Consider the following 17,886-nt stretch of genomic DNA (forward strand, 5'->3'; position numbering starts at 1 on the left):
AAATGTGGTTGGCTATTTATGGCGGTCAGTTTGGGGCCGAATGTGGGATCCAATCGAGTGGTTCTCTTCTGACATGCCTGGCCTCTCCCGTCAGGTTCCACCACGTCTGACCCCAGGCTCGGGTTGACGTATCCACCTCTCCCAAGTGACTAACGGGACCTAGAGATCAGGGGTCCTTCCCTCTGTGCACTCTCTAACTGGTGGGTCCTAGGGATCAGGAATCATTTCGCCGAGAGTATCTCCCTTCGTGGGCTGATGAATGGTCGGACGGTGTTCTGTTCTTCACCGCGTATTTCCGTAGCTTTTTCGTGGGCGATGCTGATTCGTTGCTTTCTTTTATGCACAACGTTTGGCATTCGCGCGTTGCTTCGTCACACAGTCCACCTTTCTATAAATAATCCCTTCCCGGGGCACTTTTATCACACCTTCCCTTGTTTTGATTTCTTCATCGAGGGGTGGTTTCTTCGTGGCCCCTTATGGACTCTGGCAAACATCAACATAGGAGCGCCCCCAGTGCTATGTCCACTCCGGTAGAAGATGAACGATTCGAGGTATGGGCTCTTTCCTCCTTACCCCTTGATTCTCGAGATGGTTCTTACCTTATCCTCTTCTTTATGCAGCTAGGTGATCTCGATGGGACAAAGAAAAGAATTCGGGATGTCTTTTTGCCAAGGTAGGATCACGATCCTCTTGTCACAGTCCCCTTTAGATATCTGGGAGAGTCTAGCCGCCACCTACATAGCGCTTGAGGCTGCCGACGATGAGGGGGTCGGTCTCTGTGACCGTCTGTTGCAGGCGGACCACCGTGTCATGGGTTAGTACTGCTTCCCCTTTCGCGAAGGTCCCTTTTGGATGTTTTTTTGACTTATTTCCCTTTCTTCTCGTGTCATCGCCAGAGCTGGAGTCGAAGGTTGTGGGCCTCCATGAGGGTGTAGATGAAGTGGTCGCCTTCGTCCGTGCCCAGGGTGCCGATCGAGGAGAGTGACTCCTCGACGTTACTAACCGGGTGCGCCTGGCCATCCGCCGTGGTGCTGCAGGGGCTCTGGCCTTTGTGCAGTTCTAGTCGGGCTATAAGCTCGACACTAGCGATCTGTTGGAGGACACGACCGCTGGTGCCCTGGAGGACTTCGAAGATAACTTTAGCATAGCTATTGGGGTTGTGGTTGAAATCCTTCCACTAGAGGATGTAATCAACGAATCCCCCTAGTTAGGATGTTTCTGCAAGCTGCTTCTGGGATATGTATGCCCCTATGCTTTTATAATGTTTCCTGAACTTTGTTGATGGAATGATTCTCCTTCCTTTCCTGCCCCTGGCATTTTTATCGTCCAGTGCGAAAAACGAGTTTCAGTGTACTTATTTCGGGGCTTCTCTTATCCCCTGATTATGCACCAGGCGGCCTTGGCGCGGTTCATGGGCTTTAGGCTGGCTCCAGCAGGGTCCTGTAAAAGCTCCTGTACTCTAAATATAGAGGTTTGTCAGATCCTCTATCCCTCCAACAAGGGACTCTAAAAGGTCCTCTAAAATTTAGAGTATTGCATGCATGCGCTATGTGTAGAGGCTGTACGGCGGTGCTCTATACACTGTGCTGATTTCTGTGCACGTGCTGACGAGGGGTAATAAATAATATAGAATGTCAAATCTAGTAGCACTGTTGATATAGAGGATAAAATTTAGGGGATATTGCTGGAGATGAAGAAGATATAGAGTACAGAATCTTTTAGAGAGTGTTGTAAAGGACAGAGAATATTCTTTTAGGGGATGAAATTTAGGGGACGTTGCTGGAGACAGCCGAGAGCAGTCCCATAATTTTCTGGCCCATCCTGGCGTTAAGCCGGTCGCCCCTGATTCCTAACATCCCACACATTTTTGGAGGAATCGATAGTGTTATCTTGTGGGTAGCGGGATCCGGCCATGTAGTCCCCCGAGCATGTTTCCATCAGTGGTTCGCCATGTTGCTGCTCGGACTTTCCACTGATGATGACGCGTTTGTCTGGGGGCGTATTGTTCCTTCCCATGCAATTCATCGACCGAAAGGGGAAGGGCGAGTCATCTCATGTTCCACTTGATGATGGAGGTCGTGGCGAGCCTCCTTTTTGTGGGGCGAGCTCCCGAGTCCCCCGTTTGCTACGAAGGATCCATCTAGAAGGTGTATCCCGCCTTTTTCTTCATTCCTTCCCATGCATCCTATCCACCGGGAGGGGAAGGGAGAGCCATACCACGCTACCCTTGGTGACTGATATTATGGCGCTCAATGGGTCTCGGTCTTCTGATCCGAATGGGCCCTTCTTTTTGCCGAGCGATCCTGAGTTCATTACGGAGGATCCATCTAGGGGCGTGTCCCGTCTTTTTAATACTCTTCCTAGGTTGAGTCGTACAATGCTTCTCTTGATGTTCAAGATTATGGCGCTCGGTGAGCTACAAACAGGTAATCCGAATGAAGCCATGTTTCCTTTAGCAGGATCCAAGCGTGGGGTTTGTTGGTGACCGTCCTCATACTCCTAGGTTTCGACTCATATAGTTGCAGGCCCCGTTCGACCGGGTCCGACGGCTTGCTGCCTCTCTCCGTGATAAATCTTGAGTTAGACGTTCCCTAGGACTCGAACACGATTTACAAATATCCTTAGCGCTCGTGTGCTAGGGTACTGGCTTCTATGGTGCCCATCTCATAATCGCCCCTCGCTTTGGGGTTTCAGGAGCGATTGCTAACCCTTTACGAGCTGATCTTCGAACTCCAAAAAATGTGGGCTGCACATCGCTAGGGTGCTTGTTACGTATGTCTCAACCTAGGTTAGACGCCTTGTCAGAGGTCCGACCTTCGTAGCCTAGGGCTCAACCTGGCTTGTTGTGTAATGCCCTGTCAGAGGTCCGCACACTTAGGCCTAGGTCGATAGGCCATGAGTGCGCCGCAGGCCAAGGGGTGTGCGGGCCTTTAATGCGCCGCAGTCCAGAAGGCTCGTAGGTCATGAGTGCTACGCGACCTGAGGGGTCATGAGTGGGAAGCGGACCGGCGCTCGCGTTGTGGCTCAATGCCAGCGTGGTTCAATGCGATCAGCTATTTATGGCGGGTTAGTCTAAGGCCTGACGTGGGATCCACTCGAGTGGTTCCCTTCCGACACGCCCGGTCTCTCCCATCAGGTTCTGCCATGCCCAACTCTGGGCTTAGTGCCACGGAGTTCGACCGAGGACGACCTCTTTTACAGTTGATGTATCCACCTCTCCCAATTGACTAACGGGCCCTAGCAACCAGGGGCCCTTCCCTCAGCGCACTCTCTGACTCGCGGGTCCCAAGGACCGGGGATCATTTTCTCGACAAGCTTTAATCCATTTCTAGATTTGTTTAAGTACTTGATGACCATCACGACCATATGGACTAACTAGTTTGCTAAGTTTATGATTACATGTTCATAAGTTCAATGATTATGATTCTAAAAATAGTACAATTTCAACCAACAAAGGCGGTAAAACTTGGAGAAGATGAGCTAGGAGTAGCTCAACACCTTGGATAAGTTTCAAACATCCCTAGAAACCTATTTCAAGTATCTAGAAATGTTGGAAAGGTCGGGTTTGAAAACTACACTGATTGGAGCTAAGTTGAGCTAGAATTGCAATATGAGTTAGAGAAATCAAAACGACCAAGTTCCCTGGCTTGGACTAGTTGGACAGTCTCTAGATAAATTTAAAGAAGATTTGCCCAAGTTTGCCAAAATTCTGATGTACAGAGGCGCACTGGACCAGTCCGGACACCAAGTTCAAAAGAGAGCTTGTAAAATGGTCTTCGGTCGGTTGTCGCACTAGACCTATTGTGTAGATAGGGTGTAAATTGGACTTTGGTCGGCTGGTGCACCGGACCTATTAGGGTTCAACAGCCAAGTTTCCAAATCCAACTGCTAGCTAATGTGGCACTGATGTGGCGAGGACTGGTGGCAAACTAGACTGGTCTGGTGAGCTCTGACAAGACTGTTCCCCATTAAAACGACTACCTGCAATAGCAGTCTGACAAGTCTAGTGGTGCACCGGACCTGTATTGTGCAAGGCCCAGTGCACCCGTAGAGTTTGTAGTATTGCCCATTCAATGTCAATGGCTATATGGGTTGTTAGGGGCTATAAATGCATCCTCAATCAACACATTGAAGGCATAAGAGCTGCGCAAACATCCATACATTCAATAGCAACAACTCCAAGTGATCCAAAGCCTCCCAAGTGCCACATCCAAGTGTTTAAGCTAGTGAAAGTGATAACTCCTTGTGTGAGTGATTGTGTTGAGCTGATTGTTGCATTCTTGTGCTCTCAAGCTTGGAATTTTAACTCCCATCAATTGTAAAGCTAGCGGGAGACTCCGATTTGTATGGAGATCCTTGTGAAGACTCAGTCTCCCATTCGAGTGAAGAGAGGACATAAGCTCGATCTGTGGAATCGCTTGAGAGGGTTGAAAGCAACCCGATCCTTTGAGATACCTCAATGGAGACATGGGTTTTATTTGGAAAATCGAACTCCGGTAAATAAATTATTGAGTCTCTTGTGTTGTTTTCCATACAATTTGTCTCCCCTCTACCTCCCTTAGTTCTCTTGTGTGATCATCTTTCAAATCACTTTGTGTTGCTCCCATGTTAATTCTGCAATCATTTGAGCAACACTTGCAAGAAGAACTCCTCTCCCTTACTTCGATTACTTTTCCTCTCATTCTAACGCTTAACTGGGGATCATAGTTTTTTGTTTTAAGTGATAAATTTTAGGTTTCGCCTATTCATCCCCTTTAGGCGACTTTTAGACTCAATTCGGGGAACCAATGTCCCATCAACTTGAAAAATAGCTTTTGTAGTAAAGTAGTCTAGTGCACACTGGACTCTGGTCTAGTGCGCCAACTGTCCTGGGTGACTGAATCCTTCTCTAGAATAGTGGTCTAGTGCACACCAGACTTCGGTCCAATGCACCACATACCACCAAACCGAGTCTTTTTTATCCTATCTTCTTTGGCTCGATTTGGCTAGTGTCTTGACAACTTCTAGGACTTAGAAATACTTGTTCTTAGTCCATCCAAGCATTCTAAGTCATAGGTCTTCTTTAAGTCCAATTGCTCTTTTCTCCTCGGACTTAGCTCAATTTGTGAAGGTCTAGTTAGGCAACCAGAGGGGGGTGAATGGGAGCCACTCAAAATTCTCAAACTGTGAGAACACTATGACTTGATTCCCTGACTCAATCCAACCTCTAAGGGCACCAAAAACAGTCCGCAAAAGAACAGATCGACCATGGATCAATTGACTGCTCCTACCAAGTATCAGAGAAGAGTATAAGCTCAACGGTGCCTAAAAGACTTGATTTGAACCCAAACTTTCACAAGAAACTTCAAAGCGGACCCCAAAGGTCTAGTAAAAATTATGGGTCAAAGTCCGAGAAAAACGCAGAGCGGTAGAGCCGCTCCTAGGTGCGGCAGTGTCGGGCTGCAAAAGTTTTCTAGAACCCTCTCAAATTTTGTAGGCAGCAAGATACATGGGAGAAAAGGCGAAACATGAAGTTTGAGCAGAAAAGGATCAAAACTTTGTCCGACAGTGCTAGGCTTAAGAGCAGAAGTTCCACGCAGTCAAAACTTCAAAAAATCTTCTCAAATTTTATAGACAGTTTGGGCAGAGGGAAATATGTCTACCTGTGAAGAATCATCTTTAGCAACATACAAAAAAAGTGCAGATCAAAAATCCCCATTGGGTTGGGGTTTTGATGGGGGTTTCTAGAAACGAGTTTAAACTGAGTTGTTTTCAAATCACGACGAAGAACAACACCATATGGGCATATGCAGTGATCCGAGAAGTGCAACTCACCACCAATCAACCCCAACCAAATCGTCACAAAAGAACACAAGATTTCTCAACAAATTACGATACGAGGGAAGGGATGAACTCAAGAATGAAAAAGACTCCAAATTTCAGCGATGAACAAAAACTGAGATTGTGAAGCCAACACAAAGTTGTGGGCAGGTCCGGCGACCCCTCCTCAGATTAATAAATACAACTTACAAGCATAATTGATAGAACAAAATCGGTTCAGATCTTCCGGCTCAAACGGTGACTATCTAGAGAGGAAAACTAGAAGTTCTAAACAAGTGTTCTAAAAAAATGGCGGCCAAGAGATACTGAACTAACCAGCCCTCCCTTCTACTTATAGAGGGTTATTTCCATTTTCTAAACTACCCCTATTTACATAGAGCCTATCCACTCCACTGCAGGCGAAATGGACCAATTCCTAGAGTTTTCATCTGACGGCCACACCCTTCACATGGAGTTGCTTCACCTTGACGCACCCTCCGTGATCACAACACATGTTGCCTCTAGTTTCCACTGAAGCTGCCACCACCGGGTTTTGAGGCCAAACCCAGTCAAAAACCCGTCGTCTGTAGCGCTAGGTGGTTTTAAGACTCAACCACCAAACCGTCGTGAGTATCACACCACGTGCGTGTCTCCCACGTCTTAGACACGTGTCCCGCTAGTCCTTGACCGCACAGGAAACACGACCCACTTTGCCACATCCTCGAGTGAGTGCGTGTTCCAGGTGTCAGCCACCACATCTGGTCACCCGGATGCTCCGGTCCGTCAGCCAAGACCCAACACTCGTCCTTCACTGCTCCCAGTCCATCAGCACGAGCCTGCAAGACCTTCACCTCAGCCATCGACCACTGTCCCTATTCTCCACACCTGCACACCACAAGTCGACCGACATGTTTGCATAATATAATCTCACACTCTCCCCTTTGATGAGTGCATTGTCAACACCACCACATGAACATATATAGAAGAAAGAATGAAGAAGAAGAGAAGCTCACTTGAACAACCAAAAGCCAAATAAAAGCCAAACAAATCATCCAAAGCGACCAAAGCTTGGTTCCCAAGGAAATGGGCTACGACTCAACACGACCAAGCATAAAACAATGAGTCCTCAATAAGAGGCAAAAGCAGGGCTCAACACCACTAGCCAGCAGACAAAACCACATCGGATCATAAAATCAGCACAAAAGCTGAAATCAAAGCTAGTTCTTCCAGAAAGAGTGAAATGGCTCAACACAACTAGCAAAAGATCCAAATGGGTCAAATCTATCCCCCTGTCAAAGCTCTCTCCCAAAGCAAAAAACTCCCCCTTTGAAGATGAGAATAGCAGAAGCCTAAAATGCTTAAAATCTCTCCTCATTGTTACGAGGCCGAAAATCTCAAAGTATCCCCCCTTGTTGACAAGTGGACTCATCAAGCACAAATAAGGGTAGAAACAGAAATTCCCCCTTGACAAGAGCATTCCCCCTAAGAAAATGCAGAAATGCAAAAGAGAGGAGAAAATGCAGGAGCATCAGGAGTATACTAATCTGAGTGTAAAAATGCTCTAAGTGGTGTTGTGCTATGTGTGCAACAATAGATGCACGTGCTAGAAAATGCTCAAACTGATCATATGCACAAGATATGTGAAGTGTAAGCATTTTGATTCAGTTTTAAGTAGTTTAAAAGAGAAGTTCGACACTAAAGACATCACTAGGCATAGAGTAAGCAGGAAATCAACTAAGTGTAAGTCAAGGTAAACCAGGTAAACTACCCCAAACAACGATCACTCATTATGCTAGAAACATATCTGAAATTGATACCAATTGAAGTTTTCAAGATTTATTGGATTTTGTAGCGGATTCAAGTTGCACTGAAAAGCATGTGAGTGCGAGAGGTTGTAAGCACTATCATTGTCTAACTTTTCAACCAGGTGTAACCTATGCAAAAAAGCAATCAAAAGCTAAAGACATCGGTTTCGATCATCCACTACCCTGCTCAAGTTCATCCAAAGGTGCAAATGGAAACAACCTCGATATAGAGAGGTGGTGACAATGCGAACCCATCTCAATCTTTCTTAGTTGTTCACTTATCTTGATTTTGATTTTAAGCACAAAATTCATGATTCAAGACAGTGAATGACTCAGAGCATGAGACATAGCCACCTAGCATACTAGTGATAGCACAAAGGATTTCAAACACATCCTACACATGCTAGGTGCCAATCTCAAATGTTTAACATGTTTTTGGATTCATCAAGTAATAGTCAAGTTTACAATTATGAGAACAAGCTTAGCTCAACAAAATTGTATCAATATGAGCAAAAAGCGCCTAAGCCTGCCATAACATCATCATGTACACAGAGAACATACTACTAGGAGCATAGTTACAATCTAGCAGTTATACAAGTGAAGCTCAAAATACTACATGAGATGCAGATATAATATAGGAATTAAGAAAGAAATACTAAAATCTACATGAAAAAGCAGAAGAAATAAATCAAAATAGAAAAGGTAGCCCTCGATCAAAACAGGAAGCAAACACCCAATTCCCCTCGCAAATGTGCAAAAATAGATTGATCAAGGGGTTTAGTGAAAATGTTAGCCAGCTGTCGATTGGTATCAACATGGCAGAAATCGATATCGCCTTTCTCAGAATGGTCACGAAGAAGGTGAAAGTGAACATCAATGCACTTGGTCCTCAAATGTAGCACATGATTCTCGGCAACACTTATGACACTCGTGCTATCACAAGGCAAATGCACATGATGAAAATCCAAGCCAAAATCCCCTAAAGTATCCATCATACATAATAACTGCGAGCAACAGCTAGCGACAGTGACATACTTAGACTCTGTGGTAGGAGCAATTCTAAACTGTTTGTGCGAAGACCTAGAAACCAACAAAAGTCCCCAAAAACTGACAAGTCCAAGAAGTAGATGTTGGGGGCCTTCTTCCTCCGAAGGTCCTCAAAAACATAACTGACCATATGTTTTCAGTATGACATGAATAGTTACAGGGGGCTTCGGCTTCGGGACGAAGGTTTCTTTTATATAGCTAGGTGAGGATGAAGCCCGAAGGTAATAAGAATGAATGACTAAGCTACATCCAAGGAGCTTCGGTTTTGATGTGATGGTGGAAGCCGAGCATGATGATGACCGAAGAGGGACAAAGACCACTTAGTCCTTAATGTTTTGTATTATAAAAATAGATGAGTGTCAGGGACATGAATGTAATTTCGCCCGGGCTGTGACCCGTGCCTATAAATAGATGAACAGTAGCACCGTACTGTTCACGCTGGATTGTAATCGCTCTCCCGCATTCACACCTTCGAGCAAACCGAAGGTATCAATGTAATATTAATACTGTTGAATATTCATTTATGATTTATGGAGTACGAATACAAATGAATTAATAAGATACAGTCTTCATTTTTTCCTTTTGTATTCCTATTCATGTATTAAATAATGAAAGCATGTCTCTCGTGACCTTTGTCTGATGAGTATTATCCCCATGTGGAGATAATGATTCATAAGACGAAGATCCTTAATCCTTAACGATTGTGTTTCCTTGTTCTTGATTCATAGCATTTGAGAACAAGTGACCAACATTAGTGCCCACCTCCGGTGAACCTAAACGACCACCTTCGTCATGCCGCTGAAGAAGACAACAGTGCCAGGGGCTGCTCTGCAGTCACTGGACACAAATCAGGACACACTCTCCCTGCAAGAAGCTAGGAGTCAGAAGAGAAAGGCTACTAGCCCAACACTTCATGAGAAGGAACTGGACCAGGAGATTAGGGGTTTAGAAGCGATTCACCAGCAAGTACAGAGGAAGAAGGAAAAAAATGCTTCGACTGGTCGACCTTCAGAGGAAGATTGACGAAGCAGCTGAGGAAATGCGTCATCTCACTCAGGATGACCAAGACCGAAGGGCCCAACATAGGGAGCTTCGTCAAGAAAGCCGAATCAATGAAGATGAATGGTACGACGATTTTCACCATGGTAACTTTACTTTTGATGATGCTTCTCCTTTGGTAGCAGAATTGCAGGCTACCCCGTGGACACCATCCTACAAGCCACCTCAGCTATACATGTATGATGGGCACTCGGATCCAAAGCAGTCCCTGATGAGCTACGAGGCAACAATATCCTCGTATGGGGGCAATACTGTCGTCATGGCGAAGTCCTTCGTCATGGCAGTTAGAAGTGTGGCTCAGACATGGTATTCCTCTCTTCGGCCAGGGACAATTACGTTGTGGCAGAAGCTGAAGGACATGCTAGTTACCAGCTTCTAGGGCTTCCAAACGAAGCCAGTCACTGCTCAAGCCCTGTTCCAATGCACGCAGGACCATGAGGAGTACCTACAGGCGTACATCCGAAGGTTCTTGCGTTTGAGAGCTCAAGCACCTACAGTGCCCAATGAGATTGTCATTGAGGCCATGATCAAAGGGGTCCGACCAGGACCCACAACTCAATATTTTGCAAAGAAGCCACCACAGACCTTGGAGAAACTTCTCCAGAAGATGGACGAATACATCCGAGCTGACAATGATTTCCGTCAAAGAAGGGAGGAAGCATATAGGAAGACTCCATCCCAGGTATGTGAAAGGGAAATATGCCTTTGGGAAATTTCTATAAGTATTTTGGTGATTAGATGCCCAACACATATTCTTTAAGTCCTAATGAGCCAAAGGTTGAAAAGTGCAAATCAAGGCATGAGGTATGTTTCTAGACTTAGTACATTTGTTTTTGAGTACTGATGTGGTTACCTAAGTGCTAGAAACAGTGCTGAGAAGAAGAGAATCGAATTGCAAGAGACTTGGCTGTGTGTAGCCAAACTCCAGTTTGGCCTGGCACACCGGACTGTCCGGAGGTGCACCGCACAGTGTCCGGTGCACCAGGCTGGTCCGCGTGAACTTGCCGCTCTCGGGATTCGACGGCGGCGTACGGCTAAAATTCACCGGACCGTCCGGTGGTGCACCGGACTGTCCGGTGAGTCATCCGCGAGGAACTCAACGCCCTCGGGAAAAGGATCAGCGACGTACGGCTAAAATTCACCGGACTGTCCGGTGGTGCACCGGACTGTTCGGTGAGCCAACGGTCGCTAGCGCCCACGGTCGGTCGCGCAATCTTCGCGCGACACATGGACTGTTCCAACGGTCAGCTGGTGCACCGGACAGTGTCCGGTGCGCCAATCAGTCCAGAGGAGCAACGGTCGGATATGCCATATTTGGAAGGAGATCACGCACCGGACTGTCCGGTGCGCCACTCGACAGAAGGCAAGATTGGCCTTTCAAGTTGGTATCCAACGGCTCCTAGCTGCCTTGGGGCTATAAAAGGGACCCCTAGGCGCATGGAGGACAAAATCAAGCATTCTCTAAGTATTCTCAAACATCCAGACTCCGCTCTCGCGCATTCGCTTCATTGTGTTAGTGATTTGGGCTCCATTCGAGTTGTGCACTCCCTGAGTTGTCATTTGAGCTCAAGTCTTCACTTGTGTGCGTGGTTGTGCTGCGTATTTGGGTCTTGTGTGTGTTGCTCTTCCCAACCTTACTCTGTGCCTTCTTTGTGATCTCAATTGTAAGGGCGAGAGACTCCAAATTATGGAGATTCCTCACAAACGGGGAAAAGACAATAAGGAAGAAAGCCGTGGTATTCTAGTTGATCATTGGATCGCTTGAAAGGGGTTGAGTGCAACCCTCGTCCATTGGGACGCCACAACGTGGAAGTAGGTAAGTGTTACTTGGTCGAACCACGGGATAAAAATCGCGTGTCTCTTGTGTTGCCTTCTCTGTGATTGTTTTATCCACAAGAACTCGCTTCGAAACTACTTAGTTGTGCTAACACTTTAATAACTAAGTTTTGTGGCTATTTAGTGTTTGATTTTACAGGATCACCTATTCACCCCCCTCTAGGTGCTCTCAATTGGTATCAGAGCCGTACTCTTCATCTAAGGGACTAACCGCCCGAAGAGATGGATCCTAAGGGAAAGGGGATGGTGGTCAACGACAAGGAAAAGGAGTCCGTATTCAATGAGCTAAGAGATGACAAGCCTACTAACTCATGCTTGAGTCAAAAGAAGAGAGACGGGAAGAAGAGGCGCATCAAGAAGATCATCTACTACGACAGCGATGCATCGTCTTCTTCACCACACGACGACGATGACTCCTCGTCAAAGAAGAAAACGGTTAATCAAAATTATTCATTTGATTATTCCCGTATTCCTTTCAATTTAAATGCTCATTTGCTATCAATTCCACTTGGGAAACCTCCACACTTTGATGGAGAAGACTACTCTTTCTGGAGTCATAAAATGTGTAGTCATTTATTTCTCTCCATCCTAGTATCTGGGAGATTGTAGAAAACGGAATGCATTTTGATAGTACTAACAATCCCGTTTTCATAAATGAGCAAATTCATAAAAATGCACAAGCTACTACTGTCTTGCTAGCTTCACTTTGTAGGGATGAGTATAATAAGGTGAGTGGCTTGGACAACGCTAAGCAAATCTGGGACACCCTCAAGATATCTCATGAGGGGAATGATGCCACTATGATCACAAAGATGGAACTAGTGGAAGGCGAGCTAGGGATGTTCACGATGATCAGGGGAGAGGAGCCGACTCAGATCTACAACAGGCTCAAGACCCTGGTCAACAAGATCTGAAGCTATGGAAGCACAAGATGGACGGATCATGATGTCGTTCGACTCATACTAAGGTCATTTACTGTAATTGACCCCCATCTTGTCAATCTTATTCGTGAAAATCCCAGGTACACCAAGATGACGCCCGAGGAGATACTCGGAAAATTCGTGAGCAAGTGCATGATGGTAAAGGAGGCACGATACGTGGATGACGCCTTGAACGGTCCACTACCCATCCACGAGCCGTAGCCCGTTGCTCTCAAAGCAACAAGCAGCATGGAGGCGCTACCAAGCAAGGTAGCTCAAGTGGAGGCTGCCGGACTCAATGAAGATGAGATGGCGCTTATCATCAAGCGCTTCAAGACCGCACTCAAAGGACGCAAGGAGTACCCCAACAGAAATAAAGCAAAGGGAAAACGCTCCTGCTTCAAATGCGGTAAGACTGGTCACTTTATTGCAAATTGTCCCGATAATGATAGTGACCAGGGACAAGAAAAGAGTGGGAAGAAGGAGAAAAAGAAGAACTACAGGAAGGCAAAGGGCGAGACGCACCTTGGAAAGGAATGGATCGGACTGCTCCTCTTCCGACTTCGACGACCAAGGACTTGCTGCCTCGGCCTTCAACAAATCCTCACTCTTCCCCAACAAACGCCATACTTGCCTTATGGCTAAAGAAAAGAAGGTATGTATTCGGGACACTCCCAAGTATACTTCTTCTAGTGATGAAGAGTCATCTGATGATGAAGTAGACTATACTGATTTGTTTAAAGGCTTAGATAGAAACAAAGTAAACAAAATTAATGAATTAAATGATGCCCTTAATGAAAAAGATAGATTGCTAGAGAAGCAAGAAGATATTTTGTATGAAGAGCATGACAAATTTATTAGTGTTCAAAAATCTCTTGCTTTAGAAATTAAAAGAAATGAAGTGCTATCTTCTGAGTTATCTGCTTGCCATGAATCTATCTCTACTTTAAAGATTGTAAATGATGATTTAAATGCTAAGATAGAGGAAGTTAGTAAAATAAGTTCATGTGTGGAGCATGTAAGTATTTGCAATAGATGTAAAGACTTTGATGTTGATGCATGTAATGAACATCTTATTTCTATTACTAATTTGAATGATGAGGTGGCAAGTCTTAATGCTCAATTTAAGACTTGCAAACTTGATTTTGACAAATTAAAGTTAGCTAGGGATGCCTACACCATTGGTAGACACCCCTCAATTAAGGATGGACTTGGTTTTCGAAAGGAAACCAAGAACTTAACAAGTCAAAAGGCTCCCATTTTCAATAAGGAGAAAGGGAAGGCCCCTATGGCTAGTAGTCTTAAAAGGAACCATGCTTTTATTTATGATAGAAAATTGCTAGTCATTCCAATTATAATAAGAGTTATGTTCATACTGCTTACAATAATTCACATGCTATGTTTGCCTCCAGCTCTACTTTTGTGCATGGTAGAAGCAGGCCTAGGAAAAATCATGTTGTGCATCATGTGCCTAGAAAAATGTGTAATAAACCTGCTACTGTTTTTTATGCTTGCAACACTTCTTTTGTACTTTCATGTAAGAATAAAAAAGTAGTTGCTAGAATGTTGGGATCCAAATGCAAGGGAGACAAGACTTGTATTTGGGTTCCAAAGGCTATTGTGACTAACCTTGTAGGACCCAACAAGAGTTGGGTACCTAAAACCCAAGCGTAAATTGCCTTGCAGGTTTATGCATCCGGGGGCTCAAGCTGGATTATCGATAGCGGATGCACAAACCACATGACGGGGGAGAAGAAGATGTTCACCTCCTACGTCAAGAACAAGGATTCCCAGGATACGATCATCTTTGGAGATGGGAACCAAGGCAAGGTCAAAGGCTTGGGCAAGATAGCCATCACCAACGAGCACTCCACATTGAATGTATTTCTAGTAGAGTCACTTGGTTACAACCTTCTGTCTGTAATTCAATTGTGTCACATGGGTTACAATTGTCTTTTTACAAACGTTGATGTATCTGTCTTTAGAAGGAGTGATGGTTCATTAGATTTTAAGGGTGTATTAGACGACAAACTCTACTTAGTTGATTTTTCGAAAGAGGATGCCGATCTAGATGCATGCTTAATAGCTAAGACTAGTATGGGCTGGCTGTGGCATCGCCGTCTAGCACATGTTGGGATGAAGAACCTTCATAAACTTCTAAAGGGAGAACATGTCTTAGGACTAACCAATGTTTGTTTCGAGAAAAATAGGCCTTGTGCAGCATGTCAGGCAGGGAAACAAGTGGGAAGCACTCATCATAGCAAAAATGTGATGACAACATCAAGACCACGGGAGCTTCTTCACATGGACCTCATCGGACCCGTTGCCTACCTTAGCATCGGGGAAAGTAAGCATGGTTTTGTAATTGTTGATGATTTTTCCTGCTTCACTTGGGTGTTATTTTTGCAGGATAAATCAGAAACCCAAGGGACCCTAAAGCGCTTTCTAAGGAGGGCTCAAAACGAATTTGAGCTAAAGGTGAAAAAGACAAGGAGCGACAACGGGTCCGAGTTCAAGAATCTGCAAGTTGAGGAGTATCTTGAGGAGGAAGGCGTCAAACACGAGTTCTCCACTCCCTACACACCATAGCAAAACAGTGTGGTCGAGAGGAAGAACAGGACGCTTATCGACATGGCGAGAACGATGCTTGGAGAGTTCAAGACGCCCGGGCGATTTTGGTCGGAAGCTGTGAACACAGCTTGCCACACCATAAATCGGCTCTATCTGCATCGCCTTCTCAAGAAGACCTCCTACGAACTCCTTACCGGTAACAAACCCAACGTATCCTACTTTCGTGAATTTGGGAGCAAATGTTACATTCTAGTGAAGAAAGGTAGACATTCTAAATTTGCTCCCAAGGCAGTAGAAGGGTTTTTACTAGGGTATGACTCAAATACAAAGGCATATAGAGTCTTCAACAAATCATCGGGTTTGGTTGAAGTCTCTAGCGACGTTGTATTTGATGAGACTAATGGCTCTCCAAGAGAGCATGTTGATCTTGATGACATAGATGAAGATGATGTTCTGACGGTCGCAATGCGCACAATGGCGATCGGTGATGTGCGACCACAGGAACAACATGAAGAAGATCAACCATCTTCCTCAACAATGGTGCATCCTGAAAGTCGCCTAGAGGGGGGTGAATAGGGCGAAACTGAAATTTACAAACTTAATCACAATTACAAGCCGGGTTAGCGTTAGAAATATAATCGAATCCGCGAGAGGGTGCAAAACAAATCGCAAGCGAATAAAGAAGTGAGACACAAGGATTTGTTTTACCGAGGTTCGGTTCTAGCAAACCTACTCCCCGTTGAGGAGGCCACAAAACTTCCCCACAAGGACCACCACACAATTGGTGTCTCTTGCCTCGGTTACAAGTGAGTATTGATCTCAAGAAAGAATGAGAAAGAAGAAACTGATCCAAGCGCAAGAGCTCAAAAGAACACAACAAATCACTCTCACTAGTCACTAAAGCTTTTGTGGAATTGGGAGAGGATTTGATCACTTGGGTGTGTCTTGTATTGAATGTCTAGCTCTTGTAAGTGGTTGGAAGGCTGAAAACTTGGATGACTTGAATGTGGGGTGGTTGGGGGTATTTATAACCCCAACCACCAAACTAGCCGTTTGGTGGAGGCTGTCTGTCGCATGGTGCACCGGACAGTCCGGTGCACCAGCCACGTCACCAGGTCGTTGGGTTCCGACCGTTGGAGCTCTGACTGCTGGGCCCGCCTGAATGCCCGGTGGCACACCGGACATGTACTGTAGAGTGTCCGGTGTACTTCGCGCGTGCCTGGCTTCTGCGCGCTCTTGCGCGCATTAAATGCTTCTGTAGGTGACCGTTGGCGCGAAGTAGTCGTTGCTCCGCTGGCTCACCGGACAGTCCGTTGCACACCGGACATGTCCGGTGAATTATAGCGGAGCAAATTCCCGAAGCTGGCGAGTTCCAGAGTTGCTCTTCCCTGGGGCACCGGACAGTCCGGTGAATTATAGCGGAGCCCCTCTGGATTTTCCCGAAGGTGAAGAGTTCAACGTGAAGTCCCCTGGTGCACCGGACACTGTCTGGTGGTGCACCGGATACTGTCCGGTGGCACACCGGACAGTCCGGTGCGCCAGACCAGGGCTGCCTTCGGTTATCCCTTGCTCTCTTTGTTGAACCCAATTCTTGGTCTTTTTATTGGCTAAGTGTGAACCTTTGGCACCTGTATAACTTATAGACTAGAGCAAACTAGTTAGTCCAATTATTTGTGTTAGACAATTCAACCACCAAAATCAATTAGGAACTAGGTGTAAGCCTAATTCCCTTTCACATCCCCCAACTCAAGACGGTAAACAGGTACCTCAAGAAGAAGGGCATGATCAAGGGGGAGCACAAGAAGATCAAGTGATGGAGGAAGAAGCACCACAGGCCCCTCCAACCCAAGTCCGAGCAACGATCCAAAGAAATCATCCCGTCGATCAGATTCTGGGTGATATCAGCAAGGGAGTAACTACTCGCTCACGCCTAGCTAATTTTTGTGAGCATTACTCGTTTGTCTCTTCTATTGAGCCTTTCAGGGTAGAAGAGGCCTTGCAGGATCCGGACTAGGTGTTGGCCATGCAGGAAGAGCTCAACAACTTCAAGAGAAATGAAGTTTGGACCCTGGTGCCACGTCCAAAGCAAAATGTTGTGGGAACCAAGTGGGTGTTCCGCAACAAGCAAGATGAGCATGGGGTGGTGACAAGGAACAAGGCTCGACTTGTGGCAAAAGGTTATGCCCAAGTCGCAGGTTTGGATTTCGAGGAGACTTTTGCTCCTGTGGCTAGGCTAGAGTCTATTCGAATATTGTTAGCCTATGTCGCTCACCACTCTTTCAGGCTGTTTCAAATGGACGTAAAAAGCGCTTTCCTCAACAGGCCAATCAAGGAGGAGGTATACGTGGAACAACCCCCTGGCTTTGAGGATGACAGATATCCCGACCACGTGTTTAAGCTCTCTAAGACGCTCTATGGACTTAAGCAAGCCCCAAGAGCATGGTATGAATGCCTTAGAGATTTCTTAATTTCTAATGCTTTTAAGGTTGGGAAAGTCGATCCCACTCTTTTCACAAAGACATGCAATGGTGATCTCTTTGTGTGCCAAATTTATGTCGATGACATAATATTTGGTTCTACTAATCGAAAGTCTTGTGAGGAGTTTAGCAGGGTGATGACACAAAAGTTCGAGATGTCGATGATGGGCGAGTTGACCTACTTCCTTGGGTTCCAAGTGAAGCAACTCAAGGACTTCATCTCCCAAACGAAGTACACACAAGATCTTCTCAAGCGGTTTAGGATGAAGGACGCCAAGCCCGCAAAGACACCGATGGGAATCGACGGGCATGTTGACCTCAACAAAGGAGGTAAGTCCGTTGATCAAAAGGCATACCGGTCCATGATAGGTT

General features: G+C 45.7%; 1 long non-coding RNA gene across 1 annotated transcript; it reads left to right on the forward strand.

Annotated features, from left to right (window-relative positions):
- Positions 1 to 388: 388 nt before the first annotated feature.
- Positions 389 to 1,309, forward strand: LOC103647170 (uncharacterized). Its single transcript, XR_562685.2, has 3 exons — positions 389 to 551; positions 621 to 814; positions 897 to 1,309. It is a non-coding gene; the product is annotated as an uncharacterized lncRNA (long non-coding RNA).
- The last annotated feature ends 16,577 nt before the right edge of the window (positions 1,310 to 17,886 follow it).

Source organism: Zea mays, chromosome 2, assembly GCF_902167145.1.
Source record: "Zea mays cultivar B73 chromosome 2, Zm-B73-REFERENCE-NAM-5.0, whole genome shotgun sequence".
Taxonomy (NCBI): Eukaryota; Viridiplantae; Streptophyta; class Magnoliopsida; order Poales; family Poaceae; genus Zea; species Zea mays.